The sequence below is a fragment of the Globicephala melas genome, chromosome 15 (assembly GCF_963455315.2).
Source record: "Globicephala melas chromosome 15, mGloMel1.2, whole genome shotgun sequence".
NCBI lineage: Eukaryota > Metazoa > Chordata > Mammalia > Artiodactyla > Delphinidae > Globicephala > Globicephala melas.
In genome coordinates, this window is record NC_083328.1 from 75,943,684 (window position 1) to 75,968,911 (window position 25,228).

General features: G+C 49.0%; 1 long non-coding RNA gene across 2 annotated transcripts in view; it reads left to right on the top strand.

Moving 5' to 3' along the window:
• Positions 1-206: 206 nt before the first annotated feature.
• LOC115843234 (uncharacterized) overlaps positions 207-25,228 on the top strand; it is a 290,851-nt gene continuing 265,829 nt past the window's right edge. Inside the window, exons 1-3 of one of the 2 annotated variants that reach the window (XR_009559219.1) lie at positions 207-660; positions 782-1,215; positions 1,954-2,074. This is a non-coding gene — a long non-coding RNA (uncharacterized lncRNA). The remainder of the gene's footprint in view (positions 661-781; positions 1,216-1,953; positions 2,075-25,228) is intronic. The other variant, XR_009559217.1, reaches the window with a different exon arrangement.

The following is a 25,228-nucleotide window of genomic DNA, read 5'->3' on the forward strand; positions in this document are numbered from 1 at the left end:
CGGGCGGCGGCGGGGAGCGCGGAGGCCACGCGGCGCCGACCGCAGGCGTCCGGGCGGCCCAGGGCCGGGCCCTCGGATGTGCAGCGCTCCGCTGGGCGCCTTCCCGAGTCCCGGCCCGGACAGCACGCGCCGAGCGCCCAGCCGCCGCCCTCTCCCCTTTCCCCGCCCTCCCGCCCGCGCCTCTCCGCCCGCCTGCCCTCGTGGTCCCCGCGCTCCGCTGCCCTCGGGATGCACTCGCCCCGCAGCGCGCCAGCCTCCTGGGGGGTCAGGTGCTTCCCCCGGAGGTTCGAGTCCCCGTTGGCCCTGGACCCCTCGCGTCACTGCCCCAGGCGCCAACGTGCCACGTAAAGCCTCCACGCTCCGCTGCCGCGGGGCCGCACGCACCACGCGCCCGGTCTTGTGCTTCTCCCTGGAGGTCCGAGTGCGCCGTTGCCCTTGGGCCCCTCGTGCCACTGCGGGCCAGGGACTGCACGCGCCTCGCGGCGTCAACTTCTTAGGGACAGCACGTGCCGCGCCAGGTGCCTTTCCCTCCAAGTCCCTGTGCGCCACCAGCCCGGAGTCCGCTTGGCCCAGCTGCCATCACCCCCAGCCGACGCGGGGCACTCGGACCGGGTCCTGGGGTCCCGAGCCGGCTGAGAGCGACGCCTCACCTCGGAACTGGTAGGAGTCGCGCCTTTGCTGGGGGTTGGTTTGGAGGGCTCTGCCCGAAAGAGGGCGCCACCGCAGAGCCGGCCTTTTAGGGTCGCTGGCCTTGCACCCCGTTTTCCTCTTTTCCTTCCAGTCTCTACCGCCCTTTCTCACCATCAGAGCACCCAGCAAGGCCGTGAAGAAACACTGCCCTGAGCCCGGCCTGTGGCCTCCTCCTCAGGCGTGGAGAGCAGGCTCCGGAGCTGAGAGTGCTGCTCTTTCTGGGACTGCGTGAAGAGGAATAGGGTTAGGGTGTCACGGCTCACCCGCGCCGCAGAGGCCACCGCCACAAGGAGCTGCCCCCAAGAACTCACTTTCTGTTGGGAGACAGGCTGAACCAGCAAAGCCGCTGAGGTGCAAGATGGGAGGCTGTGAGAAGGGCAGGGAGGAAGCCCGAGCAGGTGGTGGGTCTGCAGAGTGAGGGGAGAGACCGCTTTAGCTAGACCTAGGGGGAGGCGACATTTACACTGAGCCCTGAACAAGGAGAAGCAGCCCATCTTTGGAAGATCTGGGAAGAGAGCTTTCCAGGTAGGTGGAACCGCAAAGACAATGGCCCCGAAGCCCAGGAGAGAGAGGTGTGTTTGAGGAGCAGCAGGGACACTAGAGAGGAGTATTGGGGGGCGTGTAGGAAAGGAGGTCTGCCTGGCTGTGTGGGCTTTGGTGCTCAGGTGGTCCCTGGAGTGCACTTTGAGAAACACAGCTCTATGTGGTGGATCAGGCCCCTGCCTTCCTCTCCCTTCTGAAAATCGGCGTTTATATCTTTTTTCCTTGCGTATTATCTGTCTCCCCACTAGCCATCAAGCTCCACCAGGGCCAGGATTATGTGCTCTCCTCCTAGCATCTTCCACACTGTCTGGCACAGACAGACCAGGCTTCTGAAATAGTTGTTGGAGGGATGCTTAAGACAGTCCCATAGGATAGAGTTGATCCTCTCAGTGAGACATAGGCCTTGCTGAAGACCACAGGATAAAGATGGAGAGCGGGAGTTCTCAAACTTAGCGTGCACTGGAGGGCTTGTTAAAACCCAGGTGGTTTTAACAAGTGGTTTTGTTTCAGTGGGTTTGGGGTGGGGCCTTTCAAACAAGTTCCCTGCCGCTGCCGCTGCTGATGGGGTCACTGCTGGTCTGGGGATCACGCTTTGAGAACCTCTGATGTTGAAGACTTGAAACTCAACCCAGCTGGGTCTGACTTCAAAGTTCATGTGAGCTACCAGATCCACTGGGGTGGGAGGGTGGGGAGACTCAAGCCTTGCTTTCTGTTGTGTAGGATCAGCTGGGCCTTATGCGCCCCTCCGTGGAGGCGCTGTCCCCATCAGAACGCTGTGAGTCGGAGGCAGATGTTGGGGTGACCTGTGGACAGAGGACCCGAGACACTGGTGGAGACCACGGTAAGAACAATTCCTCCCTCCCACCCCCCATCCACCCCACAGGCACAGACTGGCTTGCTGGGCCCAGGAGTTAAATTACTGCCTGATCTTATCCCTGACTTGTGCTAAACTATGGCCAATAAAATTCTTTTAAATCCTTTTAAGGAATTCCCTTGGCAGTTCCTCCCTCCCTTTGGAGCCTTCCAGATTTTCAGCTCTTCTTTTTGTATCTTCATTTTCCTCCTGAGAAGCATTCCTTCCCAAGCTGTTGTGTGGAAATGGATGTTGATGATGCCTGGAGAGTTTCCTGAAAAGATGGAAATGACCTGTGTTTGCTGAGCACCTACTAGGTGCCAGGGAGGTTGCTGGGTGATTTGTGGATGTCAGAGGCACAAACTGGGCCAGTCGGTGGGCTCTGGCTCGCAGACCTGCTTTATTTGGCCCTTCTGGGTTGACTTTTTTTTTTTTTTTTAATTTTGAATTAGTTGGCCAGCCTGTAAAAATCGGGAGATTTCACATAATTTGTTTTTCTTTTGAAACACTGGGAGGTCTGGCCGACATCCCCCATGAGAGCAGTGTGCTGGTGTTGGGTTGTGCCCTGCCCCCTTTGCCCATGGTTTGCCCCTCAGCCCTCATCATGTCCTTTAAGTTACCCCCGGACCCCTGGAAGCATGAGTTGCTATTGTCTCGTCTCAATAAATTGTCTAGGGCCACCCAGTAAATGGCAAAACTGGATCTGAATCCAGGCCTGGCTGACCTAAAAGCCCAAGCTTGTCACTAAAAAACAAGGTGCTATTAGAACGGGGGGCAGGAGGAAGACGTGGCGTCTCTGGCCCCAAGGAAATACCTTAAAAGGGAGTTACAGTCTGCGGTTTAAGGGTATGCTTTCCTTCCCATTCATAACCCACTGTCAGTAAGCCATAAAGTTCTGGGTTGTTTCTCCATGGCAGAAAGGGTTACCCAGAGCTGTCCAAACTTTTTAATCCATCCTGCCTCTGGAGGTGAAAAGGCTAAGATTTACGAGACAATTGGTTAGAGTTAGGAGGCGGGTGTCTAGGAAGGGGGGTGGCGGGTGGAATTTTCTCCCTGAGCTCTCCTGGCAGGGGGTCGAGCTGGGTGTCCCCGGCACACAGCTTGTTGCAGGAAAAATGCTGCCCTGCAAGTTGGGGTGGGGATGGGGGTCAGGGTGGCATTCACCTGCCACCTCTCCCAGCACTCTGCCGCTTTCCTGTGCCTCAGACACCCCAAGCAAGCCACGTCCTGGGAATTCCCTGGAAGGGAATTTTTGAAGTTTCCGGAGTGATTCTAAAGTGCAGAGGTTGAGGGAGTTCCCTGGCAGTCCAATGGTTAGGACTCCGCGCTCTCACTGCCGAGAGCCCAGGTTCAGTCCCTTGTCGGGGAGCTAAGATCCTGTCGTGATCTTCTATAGGTTTCCACACAACCATTTCCTCCGCGTCTTAGTCAGTTGTCACTTCGGGGCTCCTAGTCTAGGTTGGGATCAGGGTGCAGTGGAGGAGGTTGAGGCACACGAGGGTACAACTTTAAGTCTTTGTTTTAAAAGTTGCTGTGTTGCTTATCATGGATTTGTTTTGCACTGGTTTTGTTTTTTAAAAAATATTGCATCCAAAAAAATAAATATTGCATCAAAATGCTACTTACCTCGATTACAGAACTTTTTAGCCTCCTTATATTTTGCTTCTCGGGCGAGTGTGCCTCACCTGCCTCACCCTAGTCCCAGCTCTGCTCCTAGTCTAGAGTGTCCTGGAATGGGAGTCAGGAGAGCTGAGCTCTGGTCCAGCCTGTGCCCCTAGACTCGCTGTGTGACTGGACGCAAGTCCCCTAGGTGCCCTGAGCCTCTCAGCTGCACCATCTATCCAGGGAAGGGCTTCAAATAATAAGTTAGTTTATTTTGATTTTTTATAATACATTAATTCTAGAATGATCCGAGACACCCACTGGAGCTTTGATAGGTTGTGCATCGTGTCTATCTCCTGGGGGCTTTGGGATGTTGTAAGCCTCACTGACTCTGGTCTTTATGGGATGACACTGTCCTTTTCCCGACACCCCACGCGGGGTACTTCTCTGTACAAACACCAGGTCTTCATGGCTGCTGCGTGCAGTGAGCGCTGAGGCCTTTGCTCATTTTCCCTGAGGGAAATGTTCAGTTCTGGAAGTGTGGGCATGCACCCTATTCTTTGATGTCTTGCTTCTTGTTCTTTGGTTTCATTCAGTGGATCATGTGACACTCATTCATTGCGGACCTTCTATGCGCCCAGCACATAGAAGTCACATTTCTAGCTTTAGAAGAGCTTAGGTGTAGTGAAGGAGGATGCACGTAAGCAGATCATGTGTTGAGCGAGGTCTGCACGGGGTAGAGGACTTCCAGCTAAGGCCACATCCAGGGAACTGGGCACTGTCCTTTCTCCTGGGAGGAGCCTGCGTCCTTGGTGCTATCTCCAGGTGCCACCATCCCAGAGCAGTGTACAGTCACCTTCCTAGTAGAATCCTCTGGATAGAGATGCTGTGTGACATTTTGCATCCACACTTGAACAGGCAAAGCTCTGAGTTAGAGCTTTCAGTTCCTCCTCATTCCCCATCTCCCTCCATCCCTCCTCTGGACTGTGCTTTGTTCTTCAGTTTTTCCTGGTCCGACAGCCCCCAAAACCCATTTCAAAGCCCACCTCCTTCTTTTAGCTTTCCTCCACAGCTCCAGCCCTCAGGGGGCTCTTTCCTTCACTCTTTTCCAAAGCCTTTATCAACTAATAGGCTCTCTGCCTGGAGCTTTATTAAGATCTGTCTCGAGTTCCTTGTGACTTCAGCCCAGCCAGGATTCTGATTCTTGCAGGGAGAGGGCAATTACCCAACAGACAGTAACAGTTGGGAGGGCTCTGCCCCTCAAGTCAGTGGGTACAAACAGATGAATCTTGCTAGGACTTCCATATTTTAAAAATAATGAATTATGTGCCAGTATTTGAACATCAGGAGATCTCACATAAAAATCTGGATTGCTGGCTTCCCTGGAAAACTAAAAGATGCGCCAACCCTGGACCTGCCTTCCTCCCTGGCAAAAATTGGCTAGAGCTGGTAGCAGCTTTTTCCTTCAGATGGGACATGGGGTCTCTAGTTTGCCACATTCTTACTACTCCTTGATGTCTAACGCTGGCCTCCCTTTACTCATCTGTTTTACCTTCCTGGCCCCTGTAGGCATTTGAGATTTTAACCCTTGCTTTCAAATGTCTTTTCCTCTAAGAGGAGGGACAGTTCATCAGAGCGCTGTGCACTGGCAGAAGCTTAGGAAGGCTCAAAGGGAGGCTGGGTGTCATTGCTAAAGAGCGTTGGGTTGATGGGGGAGGGGAGAGTCAGGAGGTTGTTTGCTATGAATCCAGGCTGTAGATTCTTAGTATCAGTGAGCTTAGATGGGTGTTAAACTTGGCTGGTACTGTGTTGCTTTACCTGTACATATAGAGACATATTTAACGCGACTACAAAACAATGTAAAAATTAAAGTAAACTAACTTATTGAGGGCACTTACTATGTGCCAGAAACTGTACTCAGATTTTTACATTGAATTCTCATAATAACCCTGTGTGGTCAGTACTATTGTTTCCCCCACTTTAGAGGCAAGGGAACGGGTAAGTAACTTGCTCAGGATGACACGGCCAGAAAACAGTGTCCACAGATGACCCTGGAACCTCGAGCTTAGCAGGACTGGAGGCGCCGGTAGATGATGGGTTTTAAAAATCACTGTCTTCTCTATGTTGCCTCCTTTCCTGGGATTGGAACCTGCAGGCCTCCTGCTGGGAGGCTGTCAGCTTTGAGGCTCCTTTCCCTGGCACAGGGTTGGAGTTAGCCAGCCCTGCAGGTCAGTTCCTGGAGGCTCTTTGATCTGGAGAAATGCAGGAGGATAAGGCTTTACCGAGAGGAGGATGGGGTGGGGGTGGGGCAGGGGCCCTGTCAGCCCGGCCCAGGTCCCCTCAGACAGCCCCTGGATCCCAGAAACGCAGGCCCCGCCAGCCGGCCCTGGGGCGTGAGCTCATTCCTCCAGTGTCCCCACATCTGAGGTCAGTGCCCCGTTGCACCGCTCTCTGCATCCATCTTTCTGCAGTGGAAGATTTTAGTGCCCTTGTCGTTACTTTGCATTGCTTCTGGGCTGCGTTCCCTCTTACTTCATTTTCATCTGAAATCCTGAGCTCACCCTCCTCGGAGCTGATGGGACCATTTATTTCCAAGGTTGCAGCCAGTCGGAGGGCGGCCGACAGCTAAGCGGAGTACTCTGTCTGGGTTTTTGCCACCTTGTTTTGTTCCTGTAGACAAGGATGGGAGACAGGAGAACGTCTTCATTTTGCAGCAGCAAAGCTGTCAGAGCCTTAGAGCCTCAGTGCGTATCCCCTTTGCCCCAGAGGACACTGCCTTGGTGGACTCTGTCCCTCGGTCTTTTATCCTTTTGGACTCAAAAGCTTGGGAGAGCACAGCATGGGCTTTGCAAGTGTCCAGTCAGATACTCCTGGATTGTCATAGTTGCAATGGCTCCGAGAGACCGTTTTCAGACCTTCTCTCAGTGTTCTGATAATGAAACAAAGCCCAGAGAGGGCAAGAGATTTGCGGAGATTGCACAGCAAGTTGAGTGGCAGAGCAAGACTGACAGGCTCCAGCTCTGTTACATTACACGAGCCGGCCTCTTCAGAATCTCAGGCCGAACCTCAGGAGGTCCCTTCCCTATGCACCAACCGTCTGGAAAGCTCTGCTGCCGGCCCTTCATGGGGCACTCCTCCTATTCCTTCGGTTTGAGCTCAGATGTTTCTTCCTCAGAGAGACTGCCTCTGAGGTCTTCCTCTAGAGCAACCCCTCTCCCACATCACATTCTTTCACAGCCTCTATTTTCTTGTCCTCAAGAGCTCTGATCCTATCCCAGTTGATCTCCTATCAGAGTTTCATTTACATTTTTATTGTCTCTCCCACCAGAATGCAAGCTCCCTGGGGGCAGGGACCATGTCTGTTGTCTGTTTTATTTTCCACTCTCTCTCAAGCACCTGGCACACCAGGGGTGCTCCATAACTATATTTAGAACGAAGGAATAAACCTGTGCAGGTGGATTTCAGGGACTTCAACTGATCCTTAAACAAAGGAAACCGTTTTCCGGAAGTGATGAAGATTTAAACGTCTTTAAAGCAGAATCACTTTCATTTGCTTTAGGTTAAGATTTTATTTGTGGAAACAGAGTCCACTCCTAAAAATGCTTCAAGGGCATATATCTAGCCTCCCTTTTATTGGTTCATTTGACACTATTTGCTCAGCTCCAGGTCTGTGCCACGCCCTGTGCAAGGTGCTGGGGGGTGCAGAGACAAGGAGAAGCCGGGATTCAGCAGGATTCTTCTCAAACTGGCCTCCCCACAAAGGAGAAGCCACTGGTTCACGTGGTTGGAAAGTAAAGGCATGGTCTGCCTGACTCCAAAGCCCATGTTCTTTAAAAGCTACTTAAATAATGATGGTGTAATTTACATAGGGTGAAATGCTGCAGATCCTAAGTGTGTGGTTTGATCAGTCTTGACAAATGCATGCACCTGCATAACTCACACACCTATCAAGGAACAGAATTTCCATTACCCCACGTCGTTCCCTCCCCTTTCCTATCAGGCCCCCCTCCCCCAGACCTGCCATCCCAGAGGCCACCACTGTTCCCATTTCCTCCACTGTAGATTAGCTTTGTGTCTTCCGGAATTCCGTGTGAGTGGGACCATACGGAGTGTATTCTTTTATGTCTGCCTTCTTTGGCTCAGCATAAAGTTCAGTGCTCAGCTTTGAACTTGGCGTGTTGCTGCAAATATCACTAGTTCGTTCTTTTTCATTCCTGAGTAGTGTTCTGTTGCACGGATGCACCACGTTTTGTTGCTCTGTTCCCCTGTTGATGGACATTCGGGTGTTCCCAGTTAGGGACTTCTGTGGATAAAGCTGCTATGAATGTTCTCGTACACATCTTTCTGTGGACATGTGCACCCATTTTTAGTAGATTCCTAGCAGTGAACTTGCTGGGTGAAAAATCCCACATCCTCATTTACAATGATAGACTACCTCCCTGTGCTAGGGTCTTCTGTCCGGAGGTGTGACCCGGTCGTGAACTGTGTGAAGGCCCAGTGCATTATTATTTGAGGCACTCTGCTTAGTAGCTCGTCCACAGCCAGCTCTGATGAGTAGGTGGAGGGGTGAGTCTTTTTTGGATTGCTAGTTGTTTGGAGATAATCCTCCTGGGTGTCTTGTGTTTCTGCATGTCTTGTAAGCAGAGTCACAAACTGTTTTCCTTTAGACCACATTTTAGAGGATGTTTGTGTTGGGAAAAGTTTTGGAAGATAGAGATAGTGTTTCTTTCCGGAGCAAAGGACAAGCATGTTTACTGTCCATTAGAAAAGAGTTAGGTTTCCAAATCTTATTCCAACTTTTAAATTCCTTTTTAAAGAAAGGAAATTCTGACAAGGGCTATGCCATAGATGAAGCTTGAGGGCATTATGCCAAGTGAAATATGCCAGTCACACACAAAAACCCAAATACTATGTGATTCCACTTATATGAGGTACCTGGAGTGGTCAAATCCATAGAGACAGAAAGAAGAATGGTTGTTGCCAGGGGGGTTGGGTGGCGAGTGAGTGGGGAGATGTTTAAAGGGTATAGAGTTTTGGGAGATGGAGACGTTCTGGATATCGGTTGCATAGCAATGAGAATATTAACACCACTAAATGTACACTTGGAAATGGTTAAGATGGTAAATTTTATGTTGCGCGTTTTTAATTTATTTTTGGCTGTGTTGGGTCTTCATTGTTGCGTGCAGGCTTTTCTCTAGTTGTGGTGAGCGGGGGCTACTCTTCTTTGCGGTGCGCGGGCTTCTCATTGCGGTGGCTTCTCCTTGCGGAGCACGGGCTCTAGGCGCGCAGGCTTCAGTAGTTATGGCGCGTGGGCTTCAGTAGTTGTGGCGCGCAGGCTCAGTAGTTGTGGCGCACAGGCTTAGTTGCTCCGCGGCATGTGGGATCTTCGCGGACCAGGGCTCGACCCCGTGTCCCCTGCATTGGCAGGAGGATGCCTAACCACTGCGCCACCAGGGAAGTCCATATGTTGCATGTTTTAAACACACACAGACACACATGGACGAAAGATTTGGGTTTCCTAAGCTCAGGGTTCCTCTCCTGTAATGCAACTCACTGTATGTCTTTGCACTACCCAGTGGGAGCTGGGGCTTGGGGAACTCATATGAGAAAATGTTGATCCTCTAGCTTGCAAGTAGGGCCAATCTCAGAACCTTCACAGTTCTTGACAAAAGTGATCTCTGTATTTTTTTCCTTGGGGCACTTTTGACAACAGTAAGTATAGTTCAAAACTTATCTTTAAAAATCTTGAAGTCCTTGTCTACGCCCTCTTGTTCACAGCTTTATTTCCAGGGGCCTGCACAGTGTACAGTGATACATAGAAAAGGCTTAATAAATATTTGTAGAATGAATGACTGGATGGCTGAGTGAATGAACGCGTGTTGCCTCGATCCCATCATCTCTTCCTCAACAAGGGAACGTCGGGAATAGACGGCCTGGCTAATTGTCACAGCTGTTTGGAGGCCAGCTCCTGGGGAGCCGCCTCTGCTTCGTGCCAGGCTGGCTGTCATCTTCCCCCCCATCACCTCCCCTGAGCGTCTCCCTCACAAATGCTGCTGAGAGCACTTCAAGGGGGACAAAGCCCCACCTTTCTTGCTCTGCCAGGTGTTTGCCTGTGATGGTCAAGTATTACCCTCTCTGTGTTACAGAAGAGGAGACAGAGGCTCACCAAAGTAAAGGTCTCATGTAACTGCCCTGCGCTTGGCCACTGGCTGGCCAGTCTCAGATGGGTCCAGGTGCTGGGGCTTTTGCCTCCTTGTACTACTAGCAGCCCTCTGGACATCAGGGGGGTGGGATGGGGGTGGAACTTAGAAGTATCTTGGGCTGTTGACAAGAGGGTCGACCCACCTGTTAGTGCTCGACAGAGTCCTGGTTTTAGGTGGGCATCATCCTGCTGGGGGATCCCTGGGGGCTTCTGGGCAGCTGCCAGAGGAAGGCCCTTGTCTGACTCTGAACAGCCCCGGGGGTTATTTAACTGGTGGCTGGTGGTCTGCAGGGGTGGGCTTGGCTTTCATGGCTCTCTTGATACTGACTCACATCCTAATCTTGGTCCTCCCAAGTCTGGTCCCTCAGTCTCCCAGTCTAGTCGAGTCCCCTCCAGCCACCCCTGGAATGGAGGGCTCCGGCAATTTCTCTGCTCTCTTTCCAGACCCTTATTATGGAGCACACTTAATGTTCATTCCCCTGGGGCCTCCCATTTAGTTTCAAGAGCTTCCTTTTGAAGTAAGAAAAAAAAAGGAACCTTATCAATTTCTCCTTTTATTTCCTCTGAAACAGTTTTAATTCTCTTTCACACAGTGCGGATCCTTCTGACTTATTGGGGCAGAGTCTTGGATGGGAAGGATGGGCAGAGAAGGCAACAAAAACATAAAGACATATTTCCAGAGAGTCTGTTGTGGCATTTAGAAATTGTAGGGTGGGTTTGGGGTAGAATGGGGCTCCCAGGTTAATGCTTTCTCATCACTTCAGCTTACATGCCTGGTCAAGTTACTGAATATTTATTAAGCATCTACCGTATGCCAAACGCTTTGTTGACTCATGGACCCTGAATGCTTAAAAGCTATGCTTTCTTAGGGGTAGAGCGGTAGCTCTTGCTTTTAATTTCATAGGGACTGAAATGAAAAACCTTTCAGGGGAAAAGAAAAAAAACATTCGCTGTCAGCAGTAGTAGTAGTTTGTGCATTCATCGGTCCACTCATTTACTCATCTTGAAACAAACATTTATTGAGCACCTGCTATGATCCAAGCCTTCTACTGGCTCTCGGGGATATGGCTTTGGCCATGACAGGTAAGATCTCTGTCTCCATGCATTTTAAATATTAGTGTGAGGGAGAGGCAGTACATAATAAACAAATACATATGGAATGATAGATAATGGTAAACGAAGGGCAGCAAAGTAAAGTGGTGAGGGTTCAAGAGCAGTGGGGGCAGCTCTGGGAAAGCCATGTCCGGGGCTGAGTGCACTCCGCTCACTCAGTGTCACTCCTTGCGGAGCATAGGGCTGAGCTGCAGATCCTTTGTCCATAGCGTCTGTCCCTTGTGTTCCTTCTCTGCGAGTCAGGAACTTGCCGTGCTGAACCATTGTCACCCTCGCCCCCTTCTCTTTGGCTCCTGCCCCACCTGCATTCTCCTAAATCCAGTCCATCCACTAGTGCCCTGGGCCACCCCTTGCTCATCTGCTCCAGCTGCCCTTGCCGTGGCTCCAGCACACCAGGCGTCTGGAACATTCTTCTTCCCCAAGCTATCTGCACAGCTTGATCGTTTACTTGTTTTTAGGTCTTTGCTCAAAGGTCAGTGCCCTTCATGGTGAAGTCTTTCCTGGTCACTCTATTCAAAAGTACAGTCACCCCATCCCTACTCCTAGACCTCTCCATTCTCTATCCTGTTTCCTTTTCCTCCTTAGCTTTTGATTTGACATACTGTAGATTTTGATCATCTGGGATGAGGGAGGAAGCATTACCGGAATCCGAGGGAGAATGGAGACGGAGAGCTGTCTGGAGAGAACCAATGACCTGCAGTTGAGGGACCAGGCAGCCTGATGAACTCATCCTCTCCTCACTCCCTCTGGTCTTGGCCAGGCCCAATCAGAAGACGGAGGCGGGTACCTGTCAGCCTCTAAGGGCACAGAGAAGGGTGGAGAAGGTGATCTGGAGGCAAGTGGCCTTCAAACTCTTGTTTGGAGCCCTAAGCTTTTATTAAAGAGTTTGGGGGCCATCACAGTGGGCAAGGGTTGACCCAGTGGACTGGACCTTGGTCAGGCCAGCAACATTTCCACCAGTATGAGTGTGGAGAATTACAAGGCCTGAATTTGAACTTCAGCTCTCCCACTGACCAGGTATGTGATTTTGGACAAATCACTGTGCCCTCTGCCTCATCTGTTAAATGCAGCTAAAAATCCCTGCTCTGCATTCCTCTCTGGATGGTTGTGAAGTTTCAGTGAGGTTCAACGTGTGGAAATGCTTTGCAAATGGAAGAGTCTTGGACAAATTTGTTGCTTTCATTTCAGCCACCAGCACATTGCCTTCGTTGACTTGGGAATTCCAAGTCTAGATGCAAAATGGGTTACCTGTCACCGTGAGGACCTGGGAATGACAGATGTTTTTAGCACAACCGATTCACTTCAGTTGGTTTCTGATGGAAAAATCCACAAAATTCTTAAACTCCCAGGTGTGGGTAGTAGTTCTGTTACCCATCAGTATGTAGGATACCCAGTTTTTGCTGGGGACCTGTAGACAAGATCTTGACTCCAGCTTTTAATAAATGCTTCAGGCAGTGATCAGTTTATTTCCCTCCTCCCTCCCTCCCTCCAGCCAAAGGGAGCACCTCTCCGGGGGTGAGGGAAGGTGGCAGGGTGTGGTGTGCCAAGCAGCAGGAAGAGTGTAGGGAAAACTGCCCTCCCTCTTTCTTTGTTCCAGGACTCACATGCCAGGCTGTAGCAGCTAGGAGACACCCCACAGCCGGAGCCCTATGATTCCTGCTCCAAGGAGAGCAGAGAACATTGCTGTGGTTGCCAAGGCATTGAGATGCAGAGGGCGTGGCTTTTCAGCAATCTGGACCACTAGCCCAGCGTGAAGTTGGCTGGTGGGCACTACACAGCTAATTGCTGTGATTTGGCATTCAGTGCTGGGTACAGGCATTGTACCAAGCGCCAGGGTTAGAGGCGGTTCTCAGTCAGCCACCGCTGCCTGCTGTCAGTCTCCGGCTTTGATAATGATAATCGTGTTTGTTGCTGAGGGTGGGGAAAGAGGCCCTCTTTTTCTCCCTTTGTCAGCTTACTGAATCCATCCTCGTTTCCAGCGATGGGGTCTCATGGCTCAGCGGCCCGAACTCTAGCCTGGGCAAGGGAAATTTGAGTGTTCGTCTCAGCTCTGTTACTCCCTCATTCCATCTTTGGACAAGTTACTTCCTTTTCTGGCCCTCAGTTTACCTCTTAGTAAAATGAGGGTGTTGTACTGTGATATGGAAAGTTCCTTCCAGTTTGAATACCTTGTGTTTCTAGGCGCGGTTTCTCAGCCCAGGCGCTACAGGGCACCTCGTGTTATTGTGCCTTGCTGTACTGCACTTCACGGGTATTGCGTCTTTTGCAAATTGAAGGTTTGAGGCCACCCTGTACCGAGCACGTGTATCGGCTCCACTTTTCCAGTAGCACCTTTTCACCTCATGTCTCTGGGTCGTATGTTGGTTATTCTAGCCACCTTTCAGACTTTTTCATTTCTCTTGTATTTGTTATGGTGATTGGTGATCAGTGATCTTTGATGTTGCTACTGTTAATTGTTTTGGGGCACCACAAACCCTGCCCACATAAGATGAGGAACTGAATCGATAAATGTTGTGCATTCTGACTGCTCCACCGACTGGCCGTGCCCCTCATCTCTCCCTCTCTCCAGCTTCTCTATTCCCTGAGACACAACAACATTGAAATTAGGCCAGTTAATAATCCTACGATGACTTCCAACTGTTCAAGTGAAAGGAATCGTTGCGTGATTCTCACTTTAAATCAAAAACTAGATATGATGAAGCTTAGTGAGGAAGGCCTGTCACAAGCTGAGATAGGCCCAAAGCTAGGCCTCTTGTGACTAACAGTTGGCCAAGTTGTGAATTCAAAGGAAAAGTTCTCGAAGGAAATTAAAAGTGCGACTTCAGTGAACACATGATAATAGGATGAAACAGACTTACTGCTGAGATGGAGGAAGTTGTAGTGGTCTGGATGGAAGATGAAACGAGCCACAATATTCCCTCAAACCAAAATCGAATCCACAGCCAAGGCCCTAACTCTCTTCCGTTCTGTGAAGGCTGAGAGAGATGAGGAAGCTGCAGAAGAAAAGTTTGAAGCCAGCAGAGGTTGGTTCATGCGGTTTAGGGAAAGAAGCCGTTTCCATAACAGAAAAGTACAGGGTGAAGCAGCAAATGCTGATGGAGAAGCTGCAGCAAGTTATCCAGAAGGTCCAGCTCAGATAATTCATGAAGGCGGCTACGCTAAACAACAGATTTTCAGTAGAAAGAAAACAGCCTTCTCCTGGAAGAAGATGCCATCTAGGAATTTCATAGCTAGAGAGGAGAAGTCAGTGCCTGGTTTCAAATCTGCAGAGGACAGGCTGACTCTCTTGTTAGGGACTAATGCAGCTGGTGACTGTAAGCTGAAGCCGGTGCTCATTTACCATTCTGAAAATCCCGGGGCTTTTAAGAATTATGCTAAATCTACTCTGTCTGTGCTCTAGAAATGGAACAACGAAGCCTGGATGACAGCACATCTGTTTACAGCATGGTTGAGTGAGTATTTTAAGCCCACTGTTGAGACCCACTGCTCAAGAAAAAAGATTCCTTTCAGAATATGGCTGCTCATTGACAATGCACCTGGTCACCCCAGAGCTCTGCTGGAGATGCACAATGAGATTTATGTTGTTTTCATGCCTGCTAACACAACATCCGTTCTGCAGCTGATGGATCAAGGAGTAATTTTGACTTTGATGTCTAATTCTTCAAGAAATATACTTCATAAGGCTATAGCTGCCACAGATAAGTGATTCCTCTGATGGATCTGGACAAAGTCAATTGAAAACCTTCTGGAAAGGATTTATCATTCTAGATGCCATGAAGAACAAGGGGTCAATAGAGTCTGTCATACAGAGTGAAGTAAGTCAGAAAGAGAAAAACAAATACCGTATGCTAACACATATATATGGAATCTAAAAAAAAAAAATGGTTCTGAAGAACCTAGGGGCAGGACAGGAATAAAGACACAGATGTAGAGGATGGACTTGAGGACACGGGGAGTGGGAAGGGTAATCTGGGACGAAGTGAGAGAGTGGCATGGACATATATACACTACCAAATGTAAAATAGATAGCTAGTGGGAAGCAGCCGCATGGCACAGGGAGATCAGCTCGGTGCTTTGTGACCACCTAGAGGGGTGGGATAGGGAGGGTGGGAGGGAGGGAGATGCAAGAGGGAGGGGATATGGGGATATACGTATGCATATAGCTGATTCACTTTGTTATACAGCAGCAACTAACACAACAATGTAAAGCAATTATACTCCAATAAAGATGTTAACAATAAATAAATAAAAATTAAAAATAAAAAAAGGACAAGGGGTCTGTAAGGTCGGATCTTAACAAACGGCACCACGAAACAGAGGAAAGCTTCAAGTGAGCTTTATTAGGGAGGGCTCCCGGGCGAGGTTCACTGGTTCGAGAGAAAGGGGCCAGAGAAGTCGCACCCGGGCGAGGGTTGGGCAAGACTTTATAGGGGAAGAAGGGAAAGGGATGTGGTGAATCTGGGAGGGCGCAGGGTATTCCTTATTTGGTGGTCTTTTCGGGTATCCTGGGGGACCGTTAGTCCCGCCTCTGGAAAGGCGGGAAGGCTGGGCTGGGTTCAAAGTCCCCAGGTCAGTTCCTGGAACTGGGTGGTCCGGAGAGTTTCGGTCTGAGGCAACCTGTGAATCTGATTGTGTTCCCCTGCCTCGGGCCAGTTGACCTTACAGGGTCAAAATCTCTCTGAGGTCTGCCTGTATTGACACTTGGGGCAGGAGCATTCTTAGCTGCGGGGGCGGTCCTGTATTTTGTCCGGTGTCTCCAGCATCCCTGGTCTCTACCCTGCTGGATGCAAGGAGCACCTGCCCTGAAAGGCATGACAAAGAGAAATGACTCCAATAAAAAATGATAACAAATATCCCTGGAGAGCAAAATTGTGCCTGGTTAGGTTAAGAGCTATTGATTTAGGGTGTAGGCTAAAAGTTTTGTGGGTTATGGGAAATATTTTCCCTGGATATTACTCTTGGAGGGTAAATTATTGTCATTGTTGTTATTGTTTCTCCCTCTCTCAGTATATGTAGAAGACCATGTACTATGTGCCAGACATCGGGAATATAAAATTGGACCAGACAGACCTGTTTCTGGTGTGTCCTGGTTCTGGTCCTACCCACACATTGAAGCCCATATTCTAGAGAGGGTTTGGGGAGAAGGAGACAATATTCATGTAACCACATAAGGCAATTTCAAATCTCACCTTTAAAAAGGGGATGTGATGGAATGCTTCGTGGTGCCTAATTTATCTTCATGTTTAACAGTTTTGAAATTTAACACATTAAATAATTAAGTACTATAACCAGAGCGTATTAAGCATTAGGTAACATATCCAGAGATAGGACTAGAAAAAATATATTTTTTTTTCCTAGGTGGGGAAAAATCCTTTGAATTCCTAAGCTTTGTGAAATTTATTGAGGAGTAAGTAATCTTATTAGAAGTCTGCATTAGTTTCTTGTGGCTGCAGTAACAAAGTACCACAAAGCAGGTGGCGTAAAATAACAAATATATTCTCTCACAGTTCTGGAGGCCAGAAGTCTGAAATCAGTGTATCAGCGGTGCCATACTCCAGAGCCTCCAGGGGAGAATTTTTCCTTCATTTTCCAGCTCCCAGAGGCTTCTGGCGCTCCTTGGCTTGCGGCAACATCCCTCCACTCTCTGCCTCCATCCTCATGTGGTCTCCTTCCCTCTTGTGTCTCTGGGTCCAAAACTCTCTCTCTTTTCTCTTACAAAAACACTAGATTTAGGACCCACTCTCATCTAGTGTGACCTCATCTTAACTTGGTTACATCTGCCATGAGCCTATTTCCAGCTAAGGTCACATTCTCAAGCAAGAGGAATTAGCTCTTGAACGTACCTTTTTCGGGGGCAGATTCAACTCAGTGCAAAGGCCAAGACTGATTAGTCAGTCATGGCCAAGGAGAAGTGAAATCAAGTCCCTCTGCTCTGTGAGTCTTTGAAATAAGCCAGTGAGAATCAAGCCCAGTTTCTGATGTAACAACCCTGGGAAGAGCAGGCCCCTCTTAAATTCCAGTTCCACGGTTACAGCTGGTCTGTGCACACAGCTTCAGCTCTCCGGTCCCTCTCCCTCTGTTGAGTCCTTCCAGCAAAACCCTGACCCTGATTAAATCCAGCTGTCCCCAGCTGCGCCCACGCTGGACACTACCTGGACAGAAAAAGACAGCTGTGCCAAGGGTCTCTTTTTAAATCTTCGTGTACAAAAGCCCTCAGTGGACCCTGAGAAATGCCGACGATCCCACCTCACTTCCTCAGTCTCTCTGTTCATCCTCTTTCTACTGAGGATTACTGTTTTGCATTTTCTACTCCATCCTCAGTTTCTCTCGCCCTTTACGCTCAGCTGGTGATGTGGCTTCTTACTTTCCTGAGAGAGCAGAGGCAAGCAGAAGAGAACTCTCTCCTTGCCCTCAGCGCGCCTGCGTCGGTAGCCGTACACCCCACCTTTTCTCCCTCTCCATCCTCACCCAACTTCACTTGCACACTGGAACCCACCCCCTTTCCTTGCAGATTTTATTCCTGCATTGATCTCCTCTCCACCTCCTGCATTCTCTCCCCACCCCTCCTTCAGTGTCTAGGAAAACCTCTGCCTACAGCCCTCCCAGTTTCCCACTTCTCTTGAGAGTGACGCCCTTGAGTTGTATATACCTGGGTCTCCAGTTCCTTCCCAGCCCATTGTCTTTTTTTTTTTTTTTTAACATCTTTATTGGAGTATAATTGCTTTACAGTGGTGTGTTAGTTTCTGCTGTATAACAAAGTGAAACAGCCCTACGTATACACATATCCCCATGTCTCCTCCCTCTTGCCTCTCTCTCCCTCCTACCCTATCTCACCCCTTTAGGTGGACACAGAGCACCGAGCTGATCTCCCTGTGCTATGCCGGCCCATTGTCTTTTTTTTTTGCGGTACGCGGGCCTCTCACTGTTGTGGCCTCTCCCGTTGCGGAGCACAGGCTCCGGACGCGCAGGCTCAGCGGCCATGGCTCACGGGCCCAGCCGCTCCGCGGCATGTGGGATCTTCCCAGACTGGGGCATGAACCCGTGTCCCCTGCATCGGCAGGCGGACTCTCAACCACTGCGCCACCAGGGAAGCCCAGCCCGTTGTCTTTTGAGCCACTCCAGCTGCTCGAGAGAATCACAGACTCTCAGCAGCATTTGATACAGTTGACCTTGTCCTTGAGCCACACTCTTGAGCTACACCTCACGCACTCCTGGCTTCCCACCTACCTCCCTGACGGCTCTTCCCCAGCCTCTTCCTCCTGACTTCTGAATATTGGAGTAAATCACCGCTTAGCTTTTGTCTCTCTCCCCTCCCCTTTCTACATACAGAGGCTACGTGATCATATTCAGTCCCAAGTCTTACAATACCATCTATATTGGGATGAATCCTAAATTTATATCTACAGCATTGATTCTCTTTTGATTTCCAGACTCATGTATCTATCTATTCAACAACTCCACTTACACAAAGTACCACTGATTCCCCTCCAACCCAGAACACTCTTGCCCTGTCTTCCTCACCTCTTTCTAACCCTAATTTATCAGCCTAAAGTCCTAGGAGTCTTCCTTTATTTCTCCTCTCCCCCCATCCCACATCCAATCTATCAGCCAGTGATACTGTTACTCCCTTCAAAACGAATTCTGAATCCACGTTTTCATCCCTCCATGGTCCCTCTTCTGATGCAGGCCACCATCATGTCCTGCCTGGAGGAATGTAGCAGCCTTTCAACTGGGCTCCCTGCTGCCATTCTTTTTTTAATTTTAATTAATTAATTAATTAATTAATTAATGGTTACGTTGGGTCTTCGTTGCTGCGCGCGGGCTTTCTCACGTTGAGGCGAGCGGGGGCTACTCTTCATTGTGGTGCGCAGGCTTCTCACTGCGGTGGCTTCTCTTGTTGTGGAGCACAGAATCTAGGCGCATGGGCTTCAGTACTTGTGGCACACGGGCTCAGTAGTTGTGGCTCGCGGGCTTTAGAGCGCAGGCTCAGTAGTTGTGGCACACGGGCTTAGCTGCTCCGAGGCATGTGGGATCTTCCCGGACTAGGGCTCGAACCCGTGTCCCCTGCAATGGCAGGCGGATTCTTAACCACTGCGCCACCAGGGAAGCCCCCTGCTGCCATTCTTGCCCTCTTACAAGTCATCCTCCTCTGTGCAGCTGGAGGGATCTTTTGAAAACTTAATGGCATCACCTGCTTAAAATTCATCAGTGGCTTCTCATTGCACTTAGGAGGAAAAAGAAATCCCAGTTCCTTCCTGTGTGTCTGGTGGGGCTCCTGCCTCCCTCTGCAGCCTGTCTTCTCACCTCTGCGTTGTCTAGGATACTACTCCAGGCTTCTTTCTTCATCTTGCACAGGCTTACAGCTTTTGCCCTTGGTGTTCCTTCTAGATCTTTTCATGGCTGCGTCTTCTGTTTTTCATGTTTCAGCTCAGAAGTCACCTCTCCTCAGAGACCTTTCCTGGTAGGTGACCACTAGTAGTCTTTGGTAGCTTCTTCAATTTCTGTTATGACAAGATGTCCCAGACTCATCTTGTATACTTCCTGCCCCAGACCTAGAATCAGTCATTTCTCCAGGGGGCTCTGGTTCTTTTATTGCAAAATGACACCTAGAGACCACGATCTAGGCACTAGGGTGCTCATTGGTACTGGGTTGGTCATTGTTCCTAAGTCTTTTCAGAAGATAGAGTTAGGAAATATTACTTAAATATATATATATATGTATACAATAAATGATGATTTCATACTTCAAATTCAGGAACTACAGGGCTTTTACTTAACTTCATTGATTTTACATTGCGTCTTCTTTCCCTCATGCCAAAACCCTCATTCTTTCAACAAAAACATAATTGCTCACCTTCTTTATCCCATTACACACACACAACAGTCTCAGAATAGCAAAACGTCAACATTACTGTCAACAATATGATTACCAAAAACAGTTTAAGATTTACTTGCAGTTCTTTTGCCCTTAGAATAATGTAAGTCAAAATACTGTCACTTAAAGTCACTTGGCATACTTCCTCTCTGTGAGGTGATGCCACCAACTGGATACATAGTATCTTTTGTTTTAATTTATTTTCATTTTTCAAGTATTGCTTTGTGAAAAATTCAACTTTGTAAATATGTAAAATATTTGTATGGTATCTCCACCCTTCCCCTACCACTGGCTGCAGATGTCCACAGTCTAATCCCTGGACTGGAACCTGTGAATAAGTTACTTTACATGGCAACGGGATTTTGCAGATGGTATTAAGGATCTTCTTTTTTTTTCTCTAATATTTATTTATTTTGGCTGCATGGGGTCTTAGTTGCGGCATGCGGGATCTCTATTGCCGCGCGGGAGATCTTCATTGCGGCACGCATGTGGGATCTAGTTCCCTGACCAGGGATTGAACCCTGGCCCCCCTGCATTGAGAGCGCGGAGTCTTACCCACTGGACCACCAGGGAAGTCCCCAAAGGTCTTGAGATGGGAAGATTATCCTTGATAATCCTGGTGGGCCCAATGGAATTATAAGGGTCCTTATAGAGGGACACAGGAGTGGGGGAGTCAGAGAGAAAATCTGGTAATGGAAGCGGAGGTCAGAAAGCAGAGCAGACGCTGCACTGCTGGCTTTGGAGATGGAGACACAGGAGCTGCAAGCCCAGGGATGCAGGCAGCCTCCAGAAGCTGGCAAAGTCTGGGACCGGGTCTCCCCCAGAGCCTCCCAAAAGAGCACAGCCGTGCCAGCGCCTTGATTTTAGCCCAGTGCCCCCCACCCCAGACCTGTGAGAGAATAAGTCTGTGTTGTTTTAAGCTACTCATGGTACTTTGCTATAGCAGCCGAAGGAAACTCATACAGTTCCAAAAACTGCGTCTAGCATTTATTCCTGCCACCTCCACCCTATTCCATCCTTCCCTTATAATCTTTAAACTATATTTATGGCATATCCTTCCATCTTTAAGAAATATAATCATACATATATATGTGTATCTACATATATATGTAATCAACTATATAAATACATAACCAAATACATATGTCTTTGTATCCCCTGCTTAGATCCATAGGTTCTATACATGTTCTTTTCCTTGCGTCTTTCACTTGACCGTATCATCTAGAGCTCACTCCATAGCGGTATGTAGAGCTATTCCTCCTTCCTTTTTATAGCGTCGACAATCCCATTGTGTGGAAGTACCGTATTCTATTTACTGGTCTCCTTTTGATGACACTGGATTGTTTCTAGTCTTTTGCTGGAACAAATAGTGCTGCAGAACATATATCCTTTTGTATTTTTGCCAGTGTATCTTTGGGATAGATTCCTAGAAGTAGAATTGCCAGATCAAAGAGTAAATGCATATGCAATTTTGCAGATATCGTCAATGCCCTTGACAGGGGGTATAGCATTTTGCGTCACCACCTACAATGTGCAGGAGGGCTGGTTTCTTTCCCCCAAACCTTGTGTATAAATCTTTGGATTTTAGCCAATCTGATAGAGGAAAGATGGTTTTCCAGAGTAGTTTTTTAATTTTATATTGGAGTACGGTTGATTTACAATGTTGTGTTAGCTTCAGGTGTGCCAGTGTAGTTTCAATTTGCATTTTTCTTATTATGAGCGAGATTGAACATCTTTTTTATGGTTAATAGACATCTGCATTTCTTTTTTTATGGGTTGTTCCAATTACATTTGAACGAATGAGTAAATGAGTGAATATATCAGAATTTCTAGGAAGAAGATGAGCTCCTTGAAGCAGAGCTAAACATCTCCCATTTCTTTGTTTCCCAGCCACTACCACTCTGTCAGACGCCTAACACCGCGCCAGGCACCTCACTGGTACTTGGTAAACATTGCTTTCATCAGGCTGGAAAGGAGAATCTGCTGGCTTCTCTTCAATGTCCCTTCAGTAAAGGGAACAGCAAGAGCTGGCTTGTGACTATGAGCACTTGAGAAGCCGATCCGCCAGGTTCTGCTGTGGGTTGTTAGAGGTGGGAAGCTGAGCGGTAGCTGAAGGTTGGGACGGATGCTCATGTCGCACCTGCAGCAGCTGCGGCCCCAGCCAGGACTCAGCTCTGGCTGCGAACTGACTGGCAATTCCTGCGCCCTCTGTTTCGTCCTCCCCGCAGCTGTTCTATACTCACCAGCCCGATCCAGCTCTTTGTGTTCAAGGAGTGGGAGTCTTTAGATGGATACGGAGGGTGCAAGGCAGGGTACCGTGGCGGAAAGGTGACTGGCTTTGAGCCTCGTAGCCCTGGGTTCGAATCCTGGCTCTGACACTCCCTTAGCTCTGATTACTTGGGTGAGTTGTTTAAGCTGCCCTGTCTCAGATGCTTCATGGAAAATGAGGATAATGGTAACTTCAGCATCATTTTTAAAAAAACAAAAGTGTGAAATTGTACTTGTGGAGCACGTGATATCTGGCAGCGATGTTTATACCAATAAGCGTGGTCAGCTCTTGCATTCCTAGTATAAGTGAGGCCTGGCGCTTCGTGTTCTTACGTATCATCTCACGTATTCCTCATGGTGACCCTAGGAGGTCATCGCATTATCATCCTGCTTACTCAAATGAGGAAACTGAGCGGCAGAGCTCAGGTCATGGCCCACGGTCTCAAAGCTACCGACTGTCAGAGGCAGAAAGTGAACCCAGGTAATTTGCCTCCCAAGCCAGGGTGCTTACACCCCGGCCTCACCTGAAGGCCAGTGAACCAGACCTGGCCACCTTGTGGTGGGTGGTTTTTGGACAGGCTGTGGAGTTTGCAGGGTCCAGTGCAAAATGAAAATGTGGGCCCTTAGTTTTAAAATATTAAGCATTTTGAGATGGCAACAGCAGAGCATTCACCCAAGCACAGGGCTCTTCTGAACAGGGGGCCCACTGGTCACATGCCCTTTGCAGCCCACCCGCTGGTCTTGGCAGGGCTGTGCCTTCCAGCAGACTCGGGGCCGGCGGGGTGCAGCCTGCCTGCTCTGGGGATCCCTCTGAATGCATTGCCAGCCTCCTAACTTCTCCAAAGACCCAAAGGAAACCCTGCGATCTGTTGACTGGCCCCCAATACGAACCCTGAAAACATCCCTGGCTGCCCTTGGTTCCACAAAGAGCATCACCATGTGTGCATGAAATCTTTACACGTGACTCAGGCTGGCCCGGAGCCCTGATGTGCTCAGATGAGATCAGGAAACGCTCCATGGGCAGGATCCTCACGTTTCCTCTCCAGCATTACAACATAAGAAATTATAATAATAAGTACGTCAATTATTATAGCAATAATAATAATAATAATAACATAATGACTTTTAACAGTGATTAGTAATTTACTCTGCATTCAGTATTCACATTTATTTAACTTCTGCAGGCTACAGACTTTCTGAAAAATCAGAAACCAAGCTTTTTATGTTCAAAGTTATAACCAGTGTTTTCTTTCTTGTTCTGAAAAACTCTAAATGCTGCAGTTTCCTGCAAACTTAAGTGAAGATTCTAACACCTATCAAATCGTTGACAAACAGGAAGAGCACCCTTCTCATCCCCCACCCAATACACACATACATTAATTAACTACATCATTATAAATACAATGCTGTAGCGTAAGGTTCCCGGCGCAGACGTGTCCTTACACAGGCCTCTCTCCGGCCAAGCTGCTCGCACCTGGATTCACAGCTTGGGTCTCATACCCTGGCCCGTGTCATCTGAGGAAGAGCTGCTTTGGCCAAGGTCACAGGCAGGTGGAATAACAAGGCACCGCTGTGACCGGCCTTGCAGACAGGAGGGCTGTGAGAGGTGGTCAGAGGGATGTAAACAGCCTGGCTGGGGAACGTTGAGTCATTCTAGTGGGATGTTGTGGGGCCCCAGCTGGCCCGGTGACCTCGGCATTTATCTCACATGGACTTTGCAGGGGACATTGTAGCAGCTATAAGTCTTAGTCCGTAAATATTGGGCAGGCCAGAAAAAGAAGTAGCACATTTCTCTACTTTCTTTCACTTCAGCTGGTGGCAAATTCAATCTCGGTCATTAATGGGGTTCTCTGTGTCCCCTCCCAACTGCCAGGAGTGTGCCGAGGACCTGGCAGATCCAGAGCAGTGGGAAAGCCCTGGCTTTTGACCTGTGTTTGAGCCATAGGTGTCTTCACTGTGGCTGGGATCTGACCTTATCATCCTAGGACAGTCATCCTCAACTCAGGGCAATCTCCCTCCCCTCCTCCCACCCCCTGGGGGTGTTTTTCTGGAGACATTTTTGGTTGTCACAACTGGCACCTGGTGAGTAGAGGCCACACACACTGCTGAATGCTCTGCAGTGCATGGCACAGCCCCCCGACAAAGCAAAGAATTATCCTGCCCCCAGAAGTGCTGACATTGAGAAATCTGCCTTAGAGCCTCATAAGCCTCGATTTTCCCAGCTTTCTGACTTCTGACAACTTCACAGTCTGGGAACCTCTTTTTCTTTCTCTTCCTGTTGTTCTGAATGTAACTTCCCTTTGCATTCTTGTTATCTTCTAAGGTACCTCTCCCTTCAAAGAGCTTAGTCTTTTACCAGCCACAGAGATGAACTGTGACAGGTCTAAGCCAGTTGTGTACACACCCCAGTGCTAGATAATTCTTGCTTCTCTTGCAACTCAAGGTTGCCATGTGACACAGGTCTGGCCACTGAGATGTAAGGGGAGATGTGCTGGGGGCTTTTGGGAAAGAGACTGCTGCTTTCCTGAGAATGTTCTGGAGAGGAAGCTGTCTGGTGTCAGCCCCTATAGCTTCCCTGCCTGGAGTACCTGTGTGGGGATGTGATAAATAGGGCTGTGGCAGCCATCTTTTTTTTTTAATATATAAATTTATTTATTTATATTTTTGGCTGTGTTGGGTCTTCATTGCTGCACGCGGATTTCTCTAGTTGCGGTGAGTGGGGGCTACTCTTTGCTGCAGTGCGCAGGCTTCTCGTTGCGGTGCTTCTCTTGTTGCGGAGCATGGGCTCTAGGCACACAGGCTTCAGCAGTTGTGGCACACAGACTCAGCTGCTCCACTGCATGTGGGATCTTCCCGGACCAGGGCTTGAACCTGTGTCCCCTGCATTGGCAGGCGGATTCTTAACCACTGCGCCACCAGGGAAGCCCTGTGGCAGCCATCTTGAGACCATGAGGTAAGTCAGGAGACTCACAGAGATGTCTGACCTTGGTGAACCAATGAATAAAGCCTAGAAGCATCTACCTCTAGGCCTCTTGTTAAGGCACAAATATCCTTAGAGTTTAGACCATACTTGATATACTTG